General features: G+C 45.8%; 2 non-coding genes across 2 annotated transcripts; both read right to left on the bottom strand.

The window, feature by feature from the left end:
• Positions 1-4,858: 4,858 nt before the first annotated feature.
• TRNAS-CGA (transfer RNA serine (anticodon CGA)) lies at positions 4,859-4,940 on the bottom strand. The gene has a single exon. It is a non-coding gene; the product is annotated as a tRNA-Ser (tRNA).
• Positions 4,941-8,777: 3,837 nt separating this feature from the next.
• TRNAS-CGA (transfer RNA serine (anticodon CGA)) lies at positions 8,778-8,859 on the bottom strand. Its single transcript has one exon. It is a non-coding gene; the product is annotated as a tRNA-Ser (tRNA).
• Between the last annotated feature and the right edge of the window lie 17,308 nt (positions 8,860-26,167).

Below are 26,167 nucleotides of genomic sequence, written 5' to 3'. Positions count from 1 at the left end.
TTTGATTCCTGGTAGTAAATTCCCAAAAGGTCGACTGTTTAATTTATCCGTGCCTGAGCACACCGCTATGCGCAGTTATGTGAAATAATCCCTGGAGAAGGGGCATATTCGCCCGTCATCGTCGCCATTAGGAGCAAGGTTCTTTTTTGTAGCCAAGAAGGATGGTTCGCTGAGACCTTGTATAGATTACCGCCTTCTTAATAAGATCACTGTTAAATTTCAGAACCCCTTTCCATTGTTATCTGATTTGTTTGCTCGGATTAAGGGGGCTAGTTGGTTCACCAAGATAGATCTTCGTGGTGCGTATAATCTGGTGCGAATCAGGCGAGGCGATGAATGGAAAACTGCATTTAATACGCCCGAGGGTCATTTTGAGTATCTAGTGATGCCATTCGGACTTGCCAATGCTCCATCAGTGTTTCAGTCCTGTATGCATGACATCTTCCGAGAGTACCTGGATAAATTCCTGATTGTGTACTTGGATGACATTTTGATCTTCTCAGATGATTGGGAGTCTCATGTGAAGCAGGTCAGAACGGTTTTTCAGGTCCTGCGTGCTAATTCTTTGTTTGTGAAGGGATCAAAGTGTCTCTTTGGTGTGCAGAAGGTTTCATTTTTGGGGTTCATCTTTTCCCCTTCTACTATCGAGATGGATCCTGTTAAGGTCCAAGCAATCCATGATTGGACTCAGCTGACATCTCTGAAAAGTCTGCAAAAGTTCCTGGGCTTTGCTAATTTTTATCGTCGCTTCATCTGCAATTTTTCTAGTACTGCCAAACCATTGACCGATTTGACCAAGAAGGGTGCTGATTTGGTCAATTGGTCTTCTGCTGCTGTGGAAGCTTTTCAAGAGCTGAAGCGTCGTTTTTCTTCTGCCCCTGTGTTGTGTCAACCAGATTTTTCTCTTCCGTTCCAGGTCGAGGTTGATGCTTCTGAGATTGGAGCAGGGGCTGTTTTGTCGCAGAGAGGTTCTGATTGCTCAGTGATGAAACCATGTGCTTTTTTTTCCAGGAAGTTTTCGCCTGCTGAGCGAAATTATGATGTGGGCAACCGAGAGTTGCTGGCCATGAAGTGGGCATTCGAGGAGTGGCATCATTGGCTTGAAGGAGCTAAGCATCGCGTGGTGGTATTGACTGATCATAAGAACTTGACTTATCTCGAGTCTGCTAAGCGTTTGAATCCTAGACAGGCTCGTTGGTCGCTGTTTTTTGCCCGTTTTGACTTTGTGATTTCGTACCTTCCGGGCTCTAAAAATGTGAAGGCAGATGCTCTGTCTAGGAGTTTTGTGCCCGACTCTCCGGGTTTATCTGAGCCGGCGGGTATCCTCAAGGAAGGAGTAATTGTGTCTGCCATCTCCCCTGATTTGCGGCGGGTGCTGCAAAAATTTCAGGCTAATAAACCTGATCGTTGCCCAGCGGAGAAACTGTTTGTCCCTGATAGGTGGACGAATAAAGTTATCTCTGAGGTTTATTGTTCGGTGTTGGCTGGTCATCCTGGAATCTTTGGTACCAGAGAGTTAGTGGCTAGATCCTTTTGGTGGCCATCTCTGTCGCGGAATGTGCGTACTTTTGTGCAGTCCTGTGGGATTTGTGCTCGGGCTAAGCCCTGCTGTTCTCGTGCCAGTGAGTTGCTTTTGCCCTTGCCAGTCCCGAAGAGGCCTTGGACACATATCTCTATGGATTTTATTTCAGATCTTCCCGTTTCTCAAAAGATGTCAGTCATTTGGGTGGTCTGTGATCGCTTTTCTAAGATGGTCCATCTGGTACCCTTGTCTAAATTGCCTTCCTCCTCTGATTTGGTGCAATTGTTCTTCCAGCATGTGGTTCGTTTGCATGGCATTCCAGAGAATATCGTTTGTGACAGAGGTTCCCAGTTTGTTTCGAGGTTTTGGCGAGCCTTTTGTGGTAGGATGGGCATTGACTTGTCTTTTTCCTCGGCTTTCCATCCTCAGAATAATGGCCAGACCGAACGAACCAATCAGACCTTGGAAACCTATCTGAGATGCTCTGTTTCTGCCGATCAGGATGACTGGGTGTTCTTTTTGCCTTTGGCTGAGTTCGCCCTTAATAATCGGGCCAGCTCGGCTACCTTGGTTTCGCCATTTTTCTGCAATTCTGGGTTCCATCCTCGTTTCTCTTCAGGACAGGTTGAGTCTTCGGACTGTCCTCGTGTGGATACTGTGGTGGACAGGTTGCAGCAGATTTGGACTCATGTAGTGATCAATTTGACCTTGTCCCAGGAGAAGGCTCAACGTTTCGCTAATCGCAGACACCGTGTGGGTCCCCGACTTCGTGTTGGGGATCTGGTTTGGTTATCTTCTCGTCATATTCCTATGAAGGTTTCCTCTCCTAAGTTTAAACCTCGTTTCATTGGTCCGTATAGGATTTCTGAGGTTCTTAATCCTGTATCTTTTCGTCTGACCCTCCCAGATTCCTTTTCCATACATAACGTATTCCATAGGTCATTGTTGCGGAGATACGTGGCACCTATGGTTCCATCTGTTGACCCTCCTGCCCCGGTTTTGGTGGAGGGGGAATTGGAGTATATTGTGGAGAAGATTTTGGATTCTCGTGTTTCAAGACGGAAACTCCAGTATCTGGTTAAATGGAAGGGTTATGCTCAGGAAGATAATTCCTGGGTTTTTGCCTCTGATGTCCATGCTCCCGATCTTGTTCGTGCCTTTCATGTGGCTCATCCTGGTCGGCCTGGGGGCTCTGGTGAGGGTTCGGTGACCCCTCCTCAAGGGGGGGTACTGTTGTGAATTCTGTGGCAGAGCTCCCTCCTGTGGTCACAAGTGGTACTTCGGCTGATTCTCTCTGGGAGCTTCCGTTTGTGGAGGAAAGTGGTACTGCGGCTTCTGAGTTTCCTCCCTCAGGTGATCTGGTGAGGTCGTTAGGTGCTTCTCTACTTAACTCCACCTAATGCTTTGATCCATGCTTCCTGTCAATGTTCCAGTGTTGGACTTGTTTTTCCCTGGATCATTCCTGTGGCCTGCTGCTCTGCATAGCTAAGTTCTTCTTTGCTATTTGTTTGCTATTTTTTCTGTCCAGCTTGTCTAATTGTTTTGCTGGAAGCTCTGGGACGCAAAGGGTGTACCTCCGTGCCGTTAGTTCGGTACGGAGGGTCTTTTTGCCCCCTTTGCGTGGTTTTCTTTAGGGTTTTGTGTAGACCGCAAAGTTATCTTTCCTATCCTCGCTCTGTTAAGAAAGTCGGGCCTCACTTTGCTGAATCTATTTCATCCCTACGTTTGTCTTTTCATCTTAACTCACAGTCATTATATGTGGGGGGCTGCCTTTTCCTTTGGGGTATTTCTCTGAGGCAAGGTAGGCTTATTTTCTATCTTCAGGCTAGTTAGTTTCTCAGGCTGTGCCGAGTTGCATAGGCAGAGTTAGGCGCAATCCACGGCTGCCTCTAGTGTTGTTTGGAGAGGATTAGGGATTGCGGTCTGCAGAGTTCCCACGTCTCAGAGCTCGTTCTATTATTTTGGGTTATTGTCAGATCACTGTATGTGCTCTGACCGCTATATCCATTGTGATACTGAATTGCCTATCACAACAGGAATCTTAGGTTCTAAGGCAGGAGTTTGAACAATGAAATCTGAAATACCCTGTACCCTAGCAGCAAGCTGATCCACCCGAGAAACTAACTCCTGAACATTCATGTTAATACTAGACTCCGTAGCCACCCAGAGGTAAAGAGGGAGGAAAATACCAAACAGGCTAAGGAAAAAAAATGGCTCAAAAGCTTCCCGCCCTTCTTCTGAGATGCAATTAACTCATTGAGGGCCAGTTGTACTGTTATGATCTGGTAGCCTAGGAGCAGTATGAGACGGACTCTGGAGAAGGTGGTCCCTGTACTGACCGCAAACCCTGAACCTAGCAGCGCAACTAGAAGTAGCCGTGGGGGGTACCTAACACTCCCTAGACCCCTCGGCACAGCCTAAGATCTAACTACCCCTAAAGACAGAAACAGGAAACCTATCTTAACTCAGAGAAAATCCCCAAAGGATAGATAGCCCCCCACAAATATTGACTGTGAGAGGAGAGGGAAATAACATACGCAGATATGAAATCAGATTTTAGCATAGGAGGCCATACTAGCTAAAAAGAAAGAATAGAACAGAGTACTATGCGGCCAGTATAAAAACACTAGAAAATATCCACCACAGAAAATACGAATCACCACATCTGACTAAAGACATGGGGGGTATTTCTGCATCTCCAGAGAAATATCTAGGCTGCAAAAAATCCTTCACAGACTAAGCTGGACAAAACAAAAACATGAAAATGCACAGAACTATAAAGTCCACTGTAGGTGGACAGCAAAAACCAAACCAGGACTTATCTTTGTAGAAAAGCACAGCAAACTGGAGAGACCAGCAGGGAAGTGAATCCTTCCAGAACAATGGACAACTGGCACTGACTAAAGGATCCTGCAAAGCTATATACCCCAGTCAGTTTTGCAATTAGTAGATACACCTGTCCACTCCTGCAGTCCAGGCACAACTGCATTACCCTCTACAACCACCGGAGAGAGCCAAAAAGCTGAATTCAGAACAGTTTTGGTAACGATTTTATTAACTTTATTTGACTTTTGATTGCTGAAAAAAGTTTGGTGTAGAGCATTTTTAGCAACCAATACAGTTCTGATCAGTTTCCAGAGAACAGTGAATTAATGTCCTGGGAAACTTCTAGTAATGTTTCTTTTAGATTTCATACTGCTTAGTTTCAATTATGTGACTCAAAGTTTGGAATACGAATTCCTGTCCCATTTCATATTATTTGGCTGATTTTACTAATATAAATATTGTTTTACTCTTTTCGACAAATTCAATTGTTTTTGTCATGTTAAAATTCTTCGCTGTGAACAGGATTTGAACCTGTGCAGGGGAACCCCATTGGATTTCGAATCCAACGCCTTAACCACTCGGCCATCACAGCCAACCCAAGGATTAGTTTATCAAGTTTTTGCAAAGTGCATGCAGAGGGAGAGCCTGTGAGAAATTTTTGGACTTAACCCTGCTGTTCTTTTGGTCAAAAATGACCGACTTTGAACTTCAATATTCTTTAAAATATTCAAGATGCGGCTCTGAAACCCGTGGCCGACCGACCCATCCTCATTTAAGTCAATCAACCACAAGTTTCAGAACCACATCTTGAACACCCCAAAAAATACCAAAGTTCAAAATTGGTCTCCCCAGACCAAACAGAACAGCAGGGTTAAGGTACCTTCACACTGAAAGATATCGCTAGCGATCTGTGACGTTGCAGCGTCATGGCTAGCGATATAGTTCAGTTTGACAGGCAGCAGCGATCAGGATCCTGCTGTGCCATCGTTGGTCGGAGCTAGAAGGCCAGAACTTTGTTTCGTCGCTGGATCTCCCGCAGACATCGCTGAATCGGCGTGTGTGATGCCGATTCAGCAATGTCTTCACTGGTAACCCGGGTAAATATCGTGTTACTAAGCGCAGGGCCACTCTTAGTAACCCGATGTTTACCCTGGTTACCAGCGTAAATGTAAAAAAAAAAAAACAGTGCATACTTACATTCCGGCGTCTGTCCTCTCCGGCGCTCTGCTTCTCTGCAATGTGTAAGTGCAGCGGCCGGAAAGCACAGCGGTGACATCACCGCTGTGCTCTGCTTTCCGGCCGGCGCTCAGTGCAGAGAAGCAGAGCGCCAGAGAGGACAGACGCCGGAATGTAAGTATGTACTGTTTGTTTGTTTTTTACATTTACGCTGGTAACCAAGGTAAACATCGGGTTACTAAGCGCGGCCCTGCGCTTAGTAACCCGATGTTTACCCTGATTACCAGGGGACCGGCATCGTTGGTTCGCTGGAGAGCTGTCTGTGTGACAGCTCTCCAGCGACCACACAGCGATGCTGCAGCGATCGGGATCGATGTCTGGATTGCTGCAGCGTCGCTTAATGTGAAGGTACCTTTAGCTCACCTAAATCTCTATTGGCCAACTCTGTCATGGGCAAGATATCTTGGCTGACTCACTGGAAGAGAAAGGTGTGAATGCAGATTAAAGGGAACCTGTCACCTGAATTTGGCGGGACTGGTTTTGGGTCATATGGGCGGAGTTTTCGGGTGTTTGATTCACCCTTTCCTTACCCGCTGGCTGCATGCTGGCTGCAATATTGGATTGAAGTTCATTCTCTGTCCTCTATAGTACACGCCTGCACAAGGCAAGATTGCTTTGCGCAGGCGTGTACTATGGAGAACAGAGAATGAACTTCAATCCAATATTGCAGCCAGCATGCAGCCAGCGGGTAAGGAAAGGGTGAATCAAACACCCGAAAACTCCGCCCATATGACCCAAAACCAGTCCCGCCAAATTCAGGTGACAGAGTCCCTTTAAGGCCGGCTTCACACTCAGCGTATGAAAGTACGGTCCGTTTTTTACGGCCGTAATACGCTGAAAAGTCCCCAAAATAGTGGTCCGTAGCTCCTTCGTAGGCAGGGTGTTTCAGCGTTTTTTGCGCATGGCATCCTCCGTATGTAATCCGTATGTCATCCGTACTGCGTGTTTATATCGCAGGCTTGCAAAACCGACATACGGCTATACAAGGGATCCATGTGTAAAAAAAAACAAACATATATACTGTCTATATATATATATATATGTATATATATATATATATGTCAGTAGACACATATATGTATATATATTAATATTTCATCCAGCGCGATATAGCAGAAAGCCGGTAATTCAATTACCGGCTTTTGCTTTCTCCTTCCTAAACCCGACATGATATGAGACATGGTTTACATACAGTAAACCATCTCATATCCCCATTTTTTTTGCATATTCCACAATACTAATGTCAATAGTGTGTCTATGCAAAATTTGGCCGTTCTAGCTAGTAAATTAAAGGGTTAAATGGCGGAAAAAATTGGCGTGGGCTCCCGCACAATTTTCTCCGACAGAGATCATAAGAGGGCGCCCTCTGCTGGTTGTCCTCATATGAACTCGAGCCAGGGAGCTTTCTAGGAAAGTTCCCACGATCTAGGAACAGCCAGCAGAGGGCGCCTCACCGCAAATGCAGGTAAATATAGGTCATTGACCTACTTTACCTTCATTCTCCAGGGTTTTGCAGACATGAGCAACGTTGCATTAGCAAAGCTCGTGGTTGCAAAATATTTTAACCCCTTCAGATGGATTTACATCGTTGGACGTGACAGATCCTCGGAAGGTATGTATATTGTTGGGTCATTTTTTTTTTTTATTTACAGATCGAGGGTCTTCAGTGAGTGGATTGAGAGTAGAATAAATTAATACAACAACCTTTGCGTTTTTTTCATTAAATTAATTTTTAATAATGTGTGTGTGTGTTTTTTTAACCCTTTACTAGTATTGGATTAATAATGGATAGGTGTCATAATTGACGCCTCTCCATTATTAATTTGGCTTAATGTCACCTTACAATAGCAAGGTCACATTAACCCTTCATTACCCCATATCCCACCGCTACACAGGAGTGGGAAGAGAGTGGCCAAGTGCCAGAATAGGCGCATCTTCCAGATGTGCCTTTTCTGGGGTGGCTGGGGGCAGATGTTTTTAGCCAGGGGGGGGCCAATAACCGTGGACCCTCTCCAGGCTATTAATATCTGCCCTCAGTCACTGGCTTTACCACTCTGGCGGAGAAAATTGTGCGGGAGCCCACGCCAATTTTTTCCGCCATTTAACCCTTTAATTTACAAGCTAGAACGGCCAAATTTTGCATAGACACACTACTGACATTAGTAGTGTGGAATATGCAAAAAAAATGGTGATATGAGATGGTTTACTGTATGTAAACCAGGTCTCATATCATGTCGGGTTTAGGAAGGAGAAAGCAAAAGCCGGTAATTGAATTACCGGCTTTTCTCTCTAACACCGCTGCGTATTCCTCGCAAATCACACTGCTGGTCCGTGTGTGATCCGTATTTTTGGGGCTTCCATTGACTTTCATTGACGTTTTATTTGCGCAATACGGTGACAAACGCAGCATGCTGCGATTTTCTACGGCCGTAGAAAGCCGTATAATACTGATCAGGAAAATACGGCAGATAGGAGCAGGGGCATAGAGAATAATTGTGCCGTATTTTATGCGAGTTTTACGGACGTAGTTTCTGCGCTCTTACGTCCGCAAAACTCGCTAGTGTGAGGCCGGCCTAACAAGTAGAAGGAGATAATTGGGTTGTATATTGAGGAACACAGGTATATTGTTCACCGGATTTTTCTCACAGTTCCAATTGTGGTTGGAAACTGCACACTGCCAGGTAATTAAACTGCATAATTTTTTCTTAAAACCCCCATTTTTCTATATTTTGTTTTCATTAAACTTTCACAAGCAAAATCCAACTTTTTAAAGGTAAAACACTGCACTGTGAGCATAATTTCATACAGAATGAGAACTTCAAGTCCATCGTCTTAACTATGCGATCATAAAAACGCATGCCATCACTGATGGTTCTCCGATGTGTTTAAGTAACGATTTTATTAACTTTATTTGACTTTTGATTGCTGAAAAAAGTTTGGTGTAGAGCATTTTTAGCAACCAATACAGTTCTGATCAGAGTTTCCAGAGAACAGTGAATGATACCATTAATGTCCTGGGAAACATCTGGTAATGTTTCTTTTAGTTTTCATACTGCTTAGTTTCAGTTATATGACTCAAAGTTTGGAATACGAATTCTTGTCCCATTTCATATTATTTGGCCGATTTTACTAATATAAATATTGTTTTACTCTTTTCGACAAATTCAATTGTTTTTGTCATGTTAAAATTCTACGCTGTGAACAGGATTTGAACCTGTGCAGGGAAACCCCATTGGATTTCGAGTCCAACACCTTAACCACTCGGCCATCACAGCCAACCCGAGGATTAGTTTATCATGGTTTGCAAAGTGCATGCAGAGGTACAGCCTGTGAGAAAGTTTTGGACTTAGTTCACCTGAATCTCTATTGGCCAACTCTGTCATGGGCACAGGGCCGCCATCAGGGCATTACAGCCATTACTGCTGTATGGGGCCCGGTCAGCAGCAGTACACAGAGGGGCCCGCAGATCCGGGGCCCCACTGTTGTGCTTCTACTGATCGGGCCCCATCATGCAGTAAAATACTGTGCACTGCGGCGCTGGGGCCCGGGAGCCTTTTTGGAGCTGTGCACGGCCGTCTCACCTAGTCGGCTGCACAGCTCCTGCTCAGCTGTAGCTAGAATGTATGGGCTCCCTGCAGGTCCTGACTACAGCCCATACATTCTAGCCGTCTCAGTAGTGAATGTGCTAGAATGTAGGGGCTCCTGTCAGGTCCTCTCAGCAGCCCATACATTCTAGCTGCTGCTTCACTGCTGGAAACACTAGACGCCCCGGGAACGACTGAGGTAAGTATAAAAAACATTTTTGTTTTTTTAATAGGTGAGGTGGGGGGGAGTGAGACTGCAGATGATGGGGTGTGTTTTAGGGAGTACTGTACATGATGAAATAATAGGGGGCTGCAAATGATAAAGTGTATTTGAGGGGGTACTACACATGAAATGATTGGGGCTGCAAATGAAGTAAGGGGGACTGCAGATGAAGTGAAGGGGGGATAGGGGACTGCAAATGATGTGGGGGTGATGGAGACTGCAAATGATGTGGGGGTGATGGAGACTGCAAATGATGATGTGGGGGTGATGGGGACTGCAAATGATGTGGGGGTGATGGAGACTGCAAATGATGTGGGGGTGATGGAGACTGCAAATGATGATGTGGGGGTGATGGGGACTGCAAATGATGTTGGGGGACTGCAAATGATGATGTGGGGGTGATGGGGACTGCAAATGATGTTGGGGGACTGCAAATGATGATGTGGGGGTGATGGGGACTGAAAATGATGTGGGGGTGATGGGGACTGCAAATGATGTGGGGGTGATGGAGACTGCAAATGATGATGTGGGGGTGATGGGGACTGCAAATGATGTTGGGGGACTGCAAATGATGATGTGGGGGTGAGGGGGACTGCAAATGATGTGGGGGTGATGGGGACTGCAAATGATGTGGGGGTGATGGGAACTGCAAATGATGTGGGGGTGATGGAGACTGCAAATGATGTGGGGTGATGGAGACTGCAAATGATGATGTGGGGGTGATGGGGACTGCAAATGATGTTGGGGGACTGCAAATGATGATGTGGGGGTGATGGGGACTGCAAATGATGTTGGGGGACTGCAAATGATGATGTGGGGGTGATGGGGACTGCAAATGATGTGGGGGTGATGGGGACTGCAAATGATGTGTGGGTGATGGAGACTGCAAATGATGATGTGGGGGTGATGGGGACTGCAAATGATGTTGGGGGACTGCAAATGATGATGTGGGGGTGATGGGGACTGCAAATGATGTTGGGGGACTGCAAATGATGATGTGGGGGTGATGGGGACTGCAAATGATGATGTGGGGGTGATGGCAACTGCAAATGATGTGGGGGGACTGCAAATGATGATGTGGGGGTGATGGGGACTGCAAATGATGTGGGGGTGATGGGAACTGCAAATGATGTGGGGGTGATGGAGACTGCAAATGATGTGGGGGTGATGGAGACTGCAAATGATGATGTGGGGGTGATGGGGACTGCAAATGATGTTGGGGGACTGCAAATGATGATGTGGGGGTGATGGGGACTGCAAATGATGTGGGGGTGATGGGGACTGCAAATGATGTGGGGGTGATGGGAACTGCAAATGATGTGGGGGTGATGGAGACTGCAAATGATGATGTGGGGGTGATGGGGACTGCAAATGATGTTGGGGGACTGCAAATGATGATGTGGGGGTGATGGGGACTGCAAATGATGTTGGGGGACTGCAAATGATGATGTGGGGGTGATGGGGACTGAAAATGATGTGGGGGTGATGGGGACTGCAAATGATGTGGGGGTGATGGAGACTGCAAATGATGATGTGGGGGTGATGGGGACTGCAAATGATGTTGGGGGACTGCAAATGATGATGTGGGGGTGAGGGGGACTGCAAATGATGTGGGGGTGATGGGGACTGCAAATGATGTGGGGGTGATGGGAACTGCAAATGATGTGGGGGTGATGGAGACTGCAAATGATGATGTGGGGTGATGGAGACTGCAAATGATGATGTGGGGGTGATGGGGACTGCAAATGATGTTGGGGGACTGCAAATGATGATGTGGGGGTGATGGGGACTGCAAATGATGTTGGGGGACTGCAAATGATGATGTGGGGGTGATGGGGACTGCAAATGATGTGGGGGTGATGGGGACTGCAAATGATGTGGGGGTGATGGAGACTGCAAATGATGATGTGGGGGTGATGGGGACTGCAAATGATGTTGGGGGACTGCAAATGATGATGTGGGGGTGATGGGGACTGCAAATGATGTTGGGGGACTGCAAATGATGATGTGGGGGTGATGGGGACTGCAAATGATGATGTGGGGGTGATGGCAACTGCAAATGATGTGGGGGGACTGCAAATGATGATGTGGGGGTGATGGGGACTGCAAATGATGTGGGGGTGATGGGAACTGCAAATGATGTGGGGGTGATGGAGACTGCAAATGATGTGGGGGTGATGGAGACTGCAAATGATGATGTGGGGGTGATGGGGACTGCAAATGATGTTGGGGGACTGCAAATGATGATGTGGGGGTGATGGGGACTGCAAATGATGTGGGGGTGATGGGGACTGCAAATGATGTGGGGGTGATGGGAACTGCAAATGATGTGGGGGTGATGGAGACTGCAAATGATGATGTGGGGGTGATGGGGACTGCAAATGATGTTGGGGGACTGCAAACGATGTGGGGGTGATGGGGACTGCAGATGATGATGGGGGGGATGGGGACTGCAAATGATGTGGGGGGACTGCAAATGATGATGTGGGGGTGATGGGGACTGCAAATGATGTGGGGGTGATGGGGACTGCAAATGATGATGTGGGAGATGGGGACTGCAAATGATGTGGGGGTGATGGGAATTGCAAATGATGTGGGGGGGATGGGGATAGGTAATGATGTGGGAGTGATAGGGACTGCAGATGATGAAGTGTGTTTGAGGGGGTTCTGCACATGATGAAATGATAGGGGGCTGCAAATGATGAAGGGGGACTGCAGATGAAGTGACGGGGGGGATAGGGGACTAAATGATGATAGGGGACTAAATGATGAAGTGGGGGTGATGGGGACTGCACATGAAGTGAGTGTGAGGGACGTGGACAGCAATTGAATTGAACTTGGGGGTGGGAAGAGCAAATGATGTATTGAAGGTGGGGAGAGCAAATAATGAATTTTGAGGGTGGGGAAGATCAATTGATAATGAATAGAGGGTGGGAGAGAGAGAAGACGTGGCAATGAATTGAGGCAGAAGGGGCATGTAACTATAATGAATTGGGGTAAGGGTTAGAGCGGGAGGTACATAGTGGGTTCGTTGAGGATAAAGTAACTGGTAATAAATTGGAAGAATACAGGTGCTAATTAATTTATATATTAAATGAGGAAAGTGGCTATATACAGATAGTGGGGGCACAGTGGCGGATTATAATTTATATTTGGAATGGTGGGTTGCATAATAACCAATTATATATTAATGGTGGGTGAACGTCTGTAGTCAGATGTGTAGTGTAGAAGAAAGGGAAAAAATGGGGAATGTGCTCTGGAAGCGGTGCTCTAGATAACTGTGTTATTTTATGCAGATGAGACGAGTCCTGGCAGAAAGAAGTGATAGCGGTCTGCGCTGGATTAAAAAGAAACGCAAAGATGAAGGACTTTAGCTAGAGACGTCACTGGTGAGTATGTTACCTGTACACTGACACCATACACTGTATACTGTATACAGTGCTCCTGTGTATAATGTCACTGGTGATCACTATACTATCTGTACACTATACACTATATACAGAGCTCCTTTGTATAATGTCACTAGTGATTGCTGTATTACATGTACACTGTACCCTATATACAGAGCTCCTGTGTATAATGTCACTAGTGATCACTATATTATCTGTACACTATACACTATATACAGAGCTCCTGTGTATAATGTCACTAGTGATCGCTGTATTACATGTACACTATACACTATATACAGAGCTCCTGTGTATAATGTCACTAGTGATCGCTGTATTACATGTACACTGACACTATATGAAGAGCTCCTGTGTATAATGGCATCGGCGACCACTGTATTACCTGTACACACACTGCATACTAAGTACAGATCTCCTGTGTATAATGGCACTTATGGTGATAGTATTTTTTTTTTTATTAATGATCAGTATTGTACTATTCAGTCACAATGTGGTGGTAATATGTTGTCCGGCCATGGTGTAGCGGTATTTGTTCCTTGTATGTGCTATTATTCGGTCACTGTGTGGTGGTAATATGTGGTCTGTTCATGTTGTGTTGGTATTTGTTCCTTGTATGTAGTTGGTCACCATGTGATGGTAATATGTGGTCTGGACATGCTGCGGTGGTATTTGTCCCTTGTATGTGATATTGTTCAGTCACTGTGGTGGTAATATGTGGTCTGCACATGGTGTGGCGGTATTTGTTCCTTGTAGATAGTATTATAGGTCACTATGTGGTGATAATATGGTGTCTGGTCATGGTGTTGTGGTATTTGTCCCTTGTATGTGGTATTATTGGTCAATTGAAAAATAAATAAAAATACACCTAAATTGTATTGCATATTTTAACAAATGTTTAATAGATTAGAGTAGAGTAGGGCTCGGCCAAAAGAGTCTACCTTGTTGTCGTCTCAAATTTAAAAAAACCTTTTGGCCAAAACAAAAGCTGCTGGCTATGTGTTTGATCTGGTAATGGGAACTGTTAATGTGTGATTTGTGAGAAGTGGAGTTTTGGCAAGAGACAGCGGTGGGGCTGTTGACAGTTCGAGGGGTGGAGGCGGGGCTGGGGTGGAGCCTGGGCGGAGTCTTAAGGGGCCCTGAAAATTTTGCCAGTATGGGGCCCTGAAATTCCTAGTGGCAGCCCTGCATGGGCAAGATATCTTGGCTGACTCACTAAAAGAGAAAGGTGTGAACTCAGATTAACAAGTAGAAGGAGATAATTGGTTTGTATATTGAGGAACACAGGGATGTTGTTCACCTGATTTTTCTCACAGTTCCAATTGTGGTTGGAAACCACACACTGCCAGGTAGGGTTGAGCGAAACGGATCGTTCATTTTCAAAAGTCGCCGACTTTTGCCACAGTCGGGTTTCATGAAACCCGACCCGATCCCTGTATGGGGTCGGCCATGCGGTACGCGACTTTCGCGCCAAAGTTGCGTTTCAATGACGCGAAAAGCGCCATTTCTCAGCCAATGAAGGTGGACGCACAGTGTGGGCAGCGTGATGACATAGGTCTCAGTCCCCACCATCTTAGAGAAGGGCATTGCAGTGATTGGCTTGCTTTCTGCGGAGTCACAGGGGCTATAAAGGGGCGTGCTGTTATGAACTGGTGATTCAGAAACACAATGGACCTGGTAGTTAAGAGCACACAAGTGACCTGATAGTTACTAATAACATAGGACAAGCTCTGAGACGTGGGAACTCTGCTGACCGCAATCCCTAATCCTATCACACCACACTAGAGGTAGCCGTGGAGCGCTCCTGACCAGACCTAGGCGCCTCGGGCACAGCCTGAGAAACTAGCTAGCCCTGAAGATAGAAAAATAAGCCTACCTTGCCTCAGAGAAATTCCCCAAAGGAAAAGGCAGCCCCCCACATATAATGACTGTGAGTAAAGATGAAAATACAAACACAGAGATGAAATAGGTTTTAGCAAAGTGAGGCCCGACTTACTGAATAGACCGAGGATAGGAAAGATAGCTTTGCGGTCAGCACAAAAACCTACAAACAACCACGCAGAGGGCGCAAAAAGACCCTCCGCACCGACTAACGGTACGGAGGTGCTTCCTCTGCGTCCCAGAGCTTCCAGCAAGCAAGACAAACCAATATAGCAAGCTGGACAGAAAAAATAGCAAACAAAAGTAACACAAGCAGAACTTAGCTTATGCAGGGCAGACAGGCCACAAGAGCGATCCAGGAGAGAGCAAGACCAATACTGGAACATTGACTGGAGGCCAGGAACAAAGAACTAGGTGGCGTTAAATAGAGCAGCACCTAACGACTTAACCTCGACACCTGAGGAGGAAACTCAGAAGCCGCAGCCCCACTCACATCCACCAAAGGAAGCTCAAGGACAGAACCAGCCGAAGTACCACTCATGACCACAGGAGGGAGCTTGACCACAGAATTCACAACAGTACCCCCCCCCCTTGAGGAGGGGTCACCGAACCCTCACCAGAGCCCCCAGGCTGACCAGGATGAGCCAAATGAAAGGCACGAACCAGATCGGCAGCATGAACATCAGAGGCAAAGACCCAGGAATTATCTTCCTGACCATAACCCTTCCACTTAACCAGGTACTGGAGTTTCCGTCTCGAAATACGAGAATCCAAAATCTTCTCCACTATATACTCCAACTCCCCCTCAACCAAAACCGGGGCAGGAGGATCAACGGATGGAACCACAGGTGCCACGTATCTCTGCAACAATGACCTATGGAATACATTATGGATGGAAAAAGAAGCTGGAAGGGTCAAACGAAAAGACACAGGATTAAGAACCTCAGAAATCCTATACGGACCAATGAAACGAGGCTTAAACTTAGGAGAGGAAACTTTCATAGGAATATAACGAGACGACAACCAAACCAAATCCCCAACACGAAGTCGGGGACCCACACAGCGCCTAGCAAACTCCAAGTCCATCAAATTCAGGGCAGCGCCTGAATCCACAAATGCCATGACAGAATTGGATGACAAAGAGCAGATCAAAGTAACGGACAAAAGAAATTTCGACTGTACCGTACCAATGGTGGCAGACCTAGCGAAACGCTTAGTGCGCGTAGAACAATCGGAGATAGCATGAGTGGAATCACCACAGTAAAAACACAGCCCATTCCGACGTCTGTGTTCTTGCCGTTCAGCTCTGGTCAAAGTCCTATCACATTGCATAGGCTCAGGTTTATGCTCAGATAATACCGCCAAATGGTGCACAGTTTTACGCTCATGTAAGCGTCGATCGATCTGAATGGCCAAAAACATAGACTCATTCAGACCAGCAGGCATAGGAAATCCCACCATGACATCCTTAAGGGCTTCAGAGAGACCCTTTCTGAAAATTGCTGCCAGCGCACATTCATTCCATTGAGTGAGCACAGACTATTTCCTAAACTTCTGACAATATATCTCTACCTCATCCTGACCCTGACACAGAGCCAGCAAATTTTTCTCTGCCTGATCCACTGAATTAGGTTCATCATAAAGCAATCCGAGCGCCAGAAAAAACGCATCAATATTACATAATGCAGGGTCTCCTGGCGCAAGGGAAAATGCCCAGTCTTGTGGGTCGCCACGTAATAAAGAAATAATGATCTTAACTTGTTGTACTGGGTCACCAGAGGAGCGAGGTTTCAAAGCCAGAAACAGTTTGCAATTATTTTTGAAATTCAGAAACGTAGCTCTATCTCCAGAAAATAACTCAGGAATAGGAATTGTAGGTTCTAACATAGATTTCTGAACCATAATGTCTTGAATTTTTTGCACTCTTGCAGTGAGATTATCCACACAAGAAGACAGACCTTTAATGTCCATCACTACACCTGTGTCCTGAACCACCCAAATGTCTAGGGGAAAAGAAAGACAAAACACAGTGCAGAGAAAAAAAAATGGTCTCAGAACTTCTCTTTTCCCTCTATTGAGAAGCATTAGTACTTTGGGCCTCCAGTACTTTTATGAACTGGTGATTCAGAAACACAATGGACCTGGTGGTTAAGAGCACACAAGTGACCTGATAGTTACTAATAACATAGGACAAGCTCTGAGACGTGGGAACTCTGCTGACCGCAATCCCTAATCCTATCACACCACACTAGAGGTAGTCGTGGAGCGCTCCTGACCAGACCTAGGCGCCTCGGGCACAGCCTGAGAAACTAGCTAGCCCTGAAGATAGAAAAATAAGCCTACCTTGCCTCAGAGAAATTCCCCAAAGGAAAAGGCAGCCCCCCACATATAATGACTGTGAGTAAAGATGAAAATACAAACACAGAGATGAAATAGGTTTTAGCAAAGTGAGGCCCGACTTACTGAATAGACCGAGGATAGGAAAGATAGTTTTGTGGTCAGCACAAAAACCTACAAACAACCACGCAGAGGGCGCAAAAAGACCCTCCGCACCGACTAACGGTACGGAAGTGCTTCCTCTGCGTCCCAGATCTTCCAGCAAGCAAGACAAACCAATATAGCAAGCTGGACAGAAAAAATAGCAAACAAAAGTAACACAAGCAGAACTTAGATTATGCAGGGCAGACAGGCCACAAGAGCGATCCAGGAGAGAGCAAGACCAATACTGGAACATTGACTGGAGGCCAGGAACAAAGAACTAGGTGGCGTTAAATAGAGCAGCACCTAACGACTTAACCTCGTCACCTGAGGAAGGAAACTCAGAAGCCACAGCCCCACTCACATCCACCAAAGGAAGCTCAAGGACAGAACCAGCCGAAGTACCACTCATGACCACAGGAGGGAGCTTGACCACAGAATTCACAACAGCGTGCACGCCGACCGCCATCTTACTGCTGCTGATCTGAGTGTAGGGAGAGGTTGCTGCCGCTTCGTCAGAAGCAGGGATAGCGTTAGGCAGGGTACATTAACCCCCAAACCGCTTGTGCTGTAGCGATTTCCACTGTCCAACACCACCTTTTGTTTGCAGGGACAGTGGAGGCTAAATTTTTTTTCCTCAGCACTGTAGCTCATTGGGCTGCCCTAGAAGGCTCCCTGATAGCTGCATTGCTGTTTGTACGCCGCTGTGCAAACCAACTGCTTTTTTCAAAGCACAAATCCTGTTGCTCCTTCCTTTCTACACAGCTATCTTGTTTGTTTGTTTGTCCACACTTTTGACTTTTTTGTGCAGCAGTCCACTCCTTGTTATTGCTGCCTGCCATACTTTGCAGAGATTACTGCAGGGAGATAGTAATTGTAGGACAGTCCCTTTTTTTTTTCTTTTTATCATTATATCTCTTCAAGCCACTTTCTGCCACAGAAAATATACTCTAAGGCCGGGATCACACATGCGAGAAACACGTCCGAGTCTCGCATGTGAAATCCAAGCTCTGGCGCCGGCACTCCAGAGCAGAGCGTGCGGCTCCATGTGTTGCTGTGCGGCTGCACGCTCCGCTCTGGAGTGCCGGCACCAGAGCTTGGATTTCACATGCAAGACTCGGACGTGTTTCTCGCATGTGTGATCTCGGCCTAATACAGTGGCCCAAATTTATTCACTAGTCTCCCTGAAGAAAAAAAGAAATAAAGGGTGCAGATTAAAATTGACAAATCTGCATCAGTGGCAGTCCTGTGTGTGGCATCTCTGTCTCATTTTCTGGCACAGAAAACATACAGTCTAACAGTGGGCCTGATTTCTTGCCAATTCTCACATAAATAAAAAAAAATTAGTGGGAGATTAAGATTGGCATTTCTGCTTCGGTGCCAGTGCTGTATGTGGCATCTGTCTCTAATTTAGTGCCACAGAAACCCTAGTGTGTAATACTGGGCCAGATTTTTTTTAAATTCTCCCAGGAAAAACAAAAAATGGTGGGAGATTAAGATTGGCATTTCTGCTTCGGTGCCAGTCCTGTGTGTGCCACCTGTCTCTAATTTTGTGCCACATTAAACCTAGTGTGTAACACTGTGCCAGATTTCTTTTAAATTCTCCCTGAAAAAAAAAATAGTGGGAGATTAAGATTGGCATTTCTGCTTCGGTGCCAGTCCTGTGTGTGCCACCTGTCTCTAATTTTGTGCCACATTAAACCTAGTGTGTAACACTGTGCCAGATTTCTTTTAAATTCTCCCGGAAAAAAAATAGTGGGAGATTGAGATTGGCATTTCTGCTTCGGTGCCAGTCCTGTGTGTGCCACCTGTCTCTAATTTTGTGCCACATTAAATCTAGTGTGTAACACTGTGCCAGATTTCTTTTAAATTCTCCCGGAAAAAATAATAGTGGGAGATTAAGATTGGCATTTCTGCTTTGGTGCCAGTCTTGTGTGTTGCCACCTGTCTCTAATTTTGTGCCCCATTAAACCTAGTGTGTATCACTGGGCCAGATTTCTTTTAAATTCTCCCTGAAAAAAAACAAATAGTGGGAGATTAAGATTGGCATTTCTGCTTCGGTGCCAGTCCTGTGTGTGCCACCTGTCTCTAATTTTGTGCCACAGAAAACCTAGTGTGTAACACTGGGCCAGATTTCTTTTAAATTCTCCCTGAAAAAAAACAAATAGTGGGAGATTAAGATTGGCATTTCTGCTTCGGTGCCAGTCCTGTGTGTGCCACCTGTCTCTAATTTTGTGCCACAGAAAACCTAGTGTGTAACACTGGGCCAGATTTCTTTTAAATTCTCCCAGGAAAAACAAAAAATGGTGGGAGATTAAGATTGGCATTTCTGCTTCGGTGCCAGTCCTGTGTGTGCCACCTGTCTCTAATTTTGTGCCACATTAAACCTAGTGTGTAACACTGTGCCAGATTTCTTTTAAATTCTCCCTGAAAAAAAAAATAGTGGGAGATTAAGATTGGCATTTCTGCTTCGGTGCCAGTCCTGTGTGTGCCACCTGTCTCTAATTTTGTGCCACATTAAACCTAGTGTGTAACACTGTGCCAGATTTCTTTTAAATTCTCCCGGAAAAAAAAATAGTGGGAGATTAAGATTGGCATTTCTGCTTCGGTGCCAGTCCTGTGTGTGCCACCTGTCTCTAATTTTGTGCCACATTAAATCTAGTGTGTAACACTGTGCCAGATTTCTTTTAAATTCTCCCGGAAAAAATAATAGTGGGAGATTAAGATTGGCATTTCTGCTTTGGTGCCAGTCTTGTGTGTTGCCACCTGTCTCTAATTTTGTGCCCCATTAAACCTAGTGTGTATCACTGGGCCAGATTTCTTTTAAATTCTCCCTGAAAAAAAACAAATAGTGGGAGATTAAGATTGGCATTTCTGCTTCGGTGCCAGTCCTGTGTGTGCCACCTGTCTCTAATTTTGTGCCACAGAAAACCTAGTGTGTAACACTGGGCCAGATTTCTTTTAAATTCTCCCTGGAAAAAAAACAAATAGTGGGAGATTAAGATTGGCAATTCTGCCTCAGTGCCAGTGCTGTGTGTGGCATCTGTCTCTAATTTTGTGCCACAGAACATATACTGTATAAGAGTGGGCCACATTTCTTCAATATTCTCCCAGAAAAAATAAAAAGGGGGAGATTTTAATTGTTAGTGTCTGCATCAGCGTCAGTCCTGTTAGTGGCATATCTGTCTGCCACAGAAGCTGTGTACTGTTATACATTGGGCCTGATTTTCCATGCAATCTCACCCACCTATAAAGGGATATATAAATCCAACAGAAGTTTGAGTTCACCTTGTAACTTGTTTTACAGTAACAAATACCGTTAGTTTGGTTACGTTTTTCAAACAATGAGGAAGTCTGGTGGAAGAGGTCGTGGCCGTGGGCGGTCTTTGCCAGCTGGTAATGATGGTAGCGGAGGTGGAGCATCAGGTGGTCGTGGGAAAAGCAATATAGCACCTAAGTCTCAAGTTGTTGAGCCAGGTTCGTAGTCTGGCTACACAAGGCCTCGAACGCTCCCTTTTCTGGGAGTAGGAAAACCGCTTTTAAAGCCAGAGCAGCAAGAACAAGTTTTGGCTTTCCTTGCTGACTCAGCCTCTAGCTCTTTCACCTCCTCTTCTGAAACTGCTAAATGTAAAAGCAGCGCGTCGTTAGTGGATGTTCACGGTCAGGGACAAGTCGCTTCCTTGTCTTCTTCACCAAGAACAGCAGAGAAGGATGCGTCAGGCGACACAAGGGGTTACTCCATGGAGCTCTTTACACATACCGTTCCTGGGTTAGAAAGTGAAACAGTTAACAGGCCATGCCTATTACAAGTTGAATCGGACATGGAGTGCACAGATGCACAGCCACAGCCAGATTACTATGCTGTTCCTTTGACTCAGACCACAACATTGCCCTCGCAGTGTACTGATCCAGAATCAGACCCTGATGAGACTATGGTGCCCCGTCACGAACGCTATACCACCAGCTTACACGGTGACACAGACGAAGTTGCACACGAGATAGAAGAGGAGGTCATAGATGACCCAGTTGTTGACCCCGATTGGCAGCCATTGGGGGAACAGGGTGCAGGCGGCAGTAGCTCTGAAGCGGAGGAGGAGGAGCCGCAGAAGGCAACAACATCGCAACAGGTTCCATCTGCCAGGCCCGTATCTGGCCAAAAACGCATGGCAAAACCAAAACCAGTTGTAGGACAGCGTGGACATCCGGTTAAAGAAGCTCAGTCTGCAATGAAACCCTATATTAAGGGTCACCAATCTAACCCAAGAAGAGGTGCGAAACCGGCTAAATAAGATCAAAATAGATAAATCTCCGAGTCCGGATGGCATACACCCACGAGCACTAAGAGAACTAAGTAATGTAATAGATAAACCATTATTTCTTATTTTTAGGGACTCTATAGCGACGGGGTCTGTTCCGCAGGACTGGCGCATAGCAAATGTGGTGCCAATATTCAAAAAGGGCTCTAAAAGTGAACCTGGAAATTATAAGCCAGTAAGTCTAACCTCTATTGTTGGTAAAATATTTGAAGGGTTTCTGAGGGATGTTATTCTGGATTATCTCAATGAGAATAACTGTTTAACTCCATATCAGCATGGGTTTATGAGAAGTCGCTCCTGTCAAACCAATCTAATCAGTTTTTATGAAGAGGTAAGCTATAGGCTGGACAACGGTGAGTCATTGGACGTGGTATATCTCGATTTTTCCAAAGCGTTTGATACCGTGCAGCACAAGAGGTTGGTACACAAAATGAGAATGCTTGGTCTGGGGGAAAATGTGTGTAAATGGGTTAGTAACTGGCTTAGTGATAGAAAGCAGAGGGTGGTTATAAATGGTATAGTCTCTAACTGGGTCGCTGTGACCAGTGGGGTACCGCAGGGGTCGGTATTGGGACCTGTTCTCTTCAACATATTCATTAATGATCTGGTAGAAGGTTTACACAGTAAAATATCAATATTTGCAGATGATACAAAACTATGTAAAGCAGTTAATACAAGAGAAGATAGTATTCTGCTACAGATGGATCTGGATAGGTTGGAAACTTGGGCTGAAAGGTGGCAGATGAGGTTTAACAATGATAAATGTAAGGTTATACACATGGGAAGAAGGAATCAATATCACCATTACACACTGAACAGGAAACCACTGGGTAAATCTGACAGGGAGAAGGACTTGGGGATCCTAGTTAATGATAAACTTACCTGGAGCAGCCAGTGCCAGGCAGCAGCTGCCAAGGCAAACAGGATCATGGGGTGCATTAAAAGAGGTCTGGATACACATGATAATTGCATTATACTGCCTCTGTACAAATCCCTAGTTAGACCGCACATGGAGTACTGTGTCCAGTTTTGGGCACCGGTGCTCAGGAAGGATATAATGGAACTAGAGAGAGTACAAAAGAGGGCAACAAAATTAATAAAGGGGATGGGAGAACTACAATACCTAGATAGATTAGCGAAATTAGGATTATTTAGTCTAGAAAAAAGACGACTGAGGGGCGATCTAATAACCATGTATAAGTATATAAGGGGACAATACAAATATCTCGCTGAGGATTTGTTTATACCAAGGAAGGTGACGGGCACAAGGGGGCATTCTGTCATGATTCCAATGGCAGGAATCACAAAAGGACAAGCACCAACGAGCTCTAGGGTGATGGAACCTGAGCTGACCGCGACCCTAAACCTGAACACACAAATAACAATAGCCGGGGAACGTGCCTACGTTGATCCTAGACGTCTCGCACCAGCCGAAGATCTAACTTCCCCTATTAGAAGAAACACAGACCTCTCTTGCCTCCAGAGAAATACCCCACAGAAATAGCAGCCCCCCACATATAATGACGGTGAAATGAGAGGAAGGCACATACACAGTATGAAATCAGATTCAGCAAAATGAGGCCCGCTAAAACTAGATAGCAGAGGATACAAAAGTAAACTGCGCGGTCAGCAAAAAACCCTTCAAAAAACCATCCTGTAATTACTTATTACAACTCATGGAACATGAGGAGCAATTACAGCCCGCTAGAGCAACCAGCAGCAAAGAAACAATCATATGCAAGCTGGACAAGACAAAAATAAATCAAAACGTGGAACAAGAAAATCAAAAACTTAGCTTGTCCTGAAGATTACTGAAGCCAGAAGCAGAGGTAACAAAACACTCTGATAACCTTGATAGCCGGCGGGGAAATGACAAGAAAGCCCGGTTAAATAGGAAACTCCCAAATCCTAATAGAACAGGTGGACACCAGAGACAGCAGAACACAAATCACCCAGCACCATCAGTAACCACCAGAGGGAGCCCAAAAACAGAACTCACAACAGTACCCCCCCTTGAGGAGGGGTCACCGAACCCTCACGAGAACCACCAGGGCGACCAGGATGAGCCCCATGAAAAGCGCGGACCAAATCATCAGCATGAACATCAGAGGCAACCACCCAAGAATTATCCTCCTGACCATAACCCTTCCACTTGACCAAATATTGGAGTTTCCGTCTGGAAACACGAGAATCCAAGATCTTCTCCACAACATACTCCAATTCTCCCTCCACCAGCACCGGAGCAGGAGGCTCAGGCGACGGAACAACAGGTACCTCATACCTCCGCAGCAACGACCGATGGAACACATTATGAATAGGAAACGATGCCGGGAGATCCAAACGAAACGACACAGGGTTAAGAATTTCCAAGATCCTATAAGGACCGATGAACCGAGGCTTGAACTTAGGAGAAGAGACCTTCATAGGAACAAAACGAGAAGACAACCACACCAAGTCCCCAACACGAAGTCGAGGACCCACGCGGCGACGGCGATTAGCAAACTGCTGAGCCTTCTCCTGGGACAACTTCAAATTGTCCACCACATGACTCCAAATCTGATGCAACCTATCCACCACCATGTCCACTCCAGGACAATCAGAAGGCTCCACCTGACCAGAGGAAAAACGAGGATGAAACCCCGAATTACAAAAGAAAGGAGAAACCAAGGTAGCAGAACTAGCCCGATTATTAAGGGCAAACTCGGCCAGCGGCAAAAAGGTAACCCAGTCATCCTGATCAGCAGAAACAAAACACCTCAAATAAGTTTCCAAAGTCTGATTAGTTCGCTCCGTCTGGCCATTCGTCTGAGGGTGGAATGCAGACGAAAAGGACAAATCAATGCCCATCTTAGCACAGAACGTCCGCCAAAATCTAGACACAAACTGGGATCCCCTGTCAGAAATGATGTTCTCCGGAATCCCATGCAAACGAACCACGTTCTGGAAAAACAGAGGGACCAACTCAGAGGAGGAAGGCAACTTAGGCAAGGGTACAAGATGAACCATTTTAGAAAAGCGGTCACACACAACCCAGATGACGGACATTTTTTGAGAGACAGGGAGATCCGAAATAAAGTCCATGGAAATGTGCGTCCAAGGCCTCTTCGGGATAGGCAAAGGTGACAACAATCCACTGGCTCGAGAACAGCAAGGCTTAGCCCGAGCACAAACCTCACAAGACTGCACAAAAGAACGCACATCCCTAGACAAGGAAGGCCACCAAAAAGACCTGGCCACCAAGTCTCTAGTACCAAATATTCCAGGATGACCTGCCAACGCAGAAGAATGGACCTCAGAGATGACTCTACTGGTCCAGCTATCCGGAACAAACAGTCTCTCAGGCGGACAACGATCAGGTTTACCCGCCTGAAACTCCTGCAAAGCACGTCGCAAGTCTGGGAAGACGGCCGACAAAATCACCCCATCCCTAAGGATACCAGTGGGCTCAGAATTTCCAGGGGAGTCAGGCACAAAACTCCTAGAAAGAGCATCCGCCTTCACATTCTTTGAACCTGGCAGGTATGAAACCACAAAATTGAAACGAGAGAAAAACAGTGACCAACGAGCCTGTCTAGGATTCAGACGCCTGGCAGACTCAAGGTAAATCAGATTTTTGTGATCAGTCAAGACCACCACACGATGTCTAGCACCCTCCAGCCAATGACGCCACTCCTCAAATGCCCACTTCATGGCCAAAAGTTCCCGATTACCCACATCATAATTCCGCTCAGCGGGCGAAAATTTTCTAGAAAAGAACGCACATGGCTTCATCACCGAGCAATCGGAGCTTCTCTGTGACAAAACCGCCCCCGCTCCAATCTCGGAAGCATCAACCTCAACTTGGAAAGGAAGCGAAACATCAGGCTGACGCAACACAGGAGCAGAAGAAAACCGGCGTTTAAGTTCCTGAAAGGCCTCCACAGCCGCAGGAGACCAATCAGCAACATCAGCACCCTTCTTAGTCAAATCCGTCAAAGGCTTAACAACACTAGAAAAATTAGTTATAAAACGACGATAGAAATTAGCAAAGCCCAAGAACTTCTGCAAACTCTTAAGAGATGCAGGCTGCGTCCAGTCACAAATAGCCCGAACCTTGACGGGATCCATCTCAATAGTAGAAGGGGAAAAAATATACCCCAAGAAAGAAATCTATTGGACTCCAAAGAGACACTTTGAGCCCTTTACAAACAAGGAATTAGCCCGCAGGACCTGAAACACCTTCCTGACCTGCTGAACATGAGACTCCCAGTCATCAGAAAAAAACTAAAATATCATCCAAATACACAATCATAAATTTATCCAGATATTCATGGAAAATATCGTGCATAAAGGACTGGAAGACTGAAGGAGCATTAGAAAGTCCGAAAGGCATTACCAAATACTCAAAATGGCCCTCAGGCGTATTAAATGCAGTTTTCCACTCATCACCTTGCTTTATTCGTATAAGATTATACGCACCCCGGAGATCAATCTTAATGAACCATATAGCCCCCTTAATGCGAGCAAACAAATCAGTCAACAAAGGCAAAGGATACTGATATTTTATGGTAATCTTATTCAAAAGAAGATAATCTATACAAGGTCTCAAGGACCCATCCTTCTTGGCCACGAAAAAAAAACCTGCTCCCAAAGGGGACGAAGATGGACGGATATGTCCCTTTTCCAAGGACTCCTTAACATAATCCCGCATAGCA

This window comes from Ranitomeya imitator, chromosome 4 (genome assembly GCF_032444005.1).
Source record: "Ranitomeya imitator isolate aRanImi1 chromosome 4, aRanImi1.pri, whole genome shotgun sequence".
Lineage (NCBI taxonomy): Eukaryota > Metazoa > Chordata > Amphibia > Anura > Dendrobatidae > Ranitomeya > Ranitomeya imitator.
This window is presented reverse-complemented; position numbering and strand designations above follow the sequence as displayed.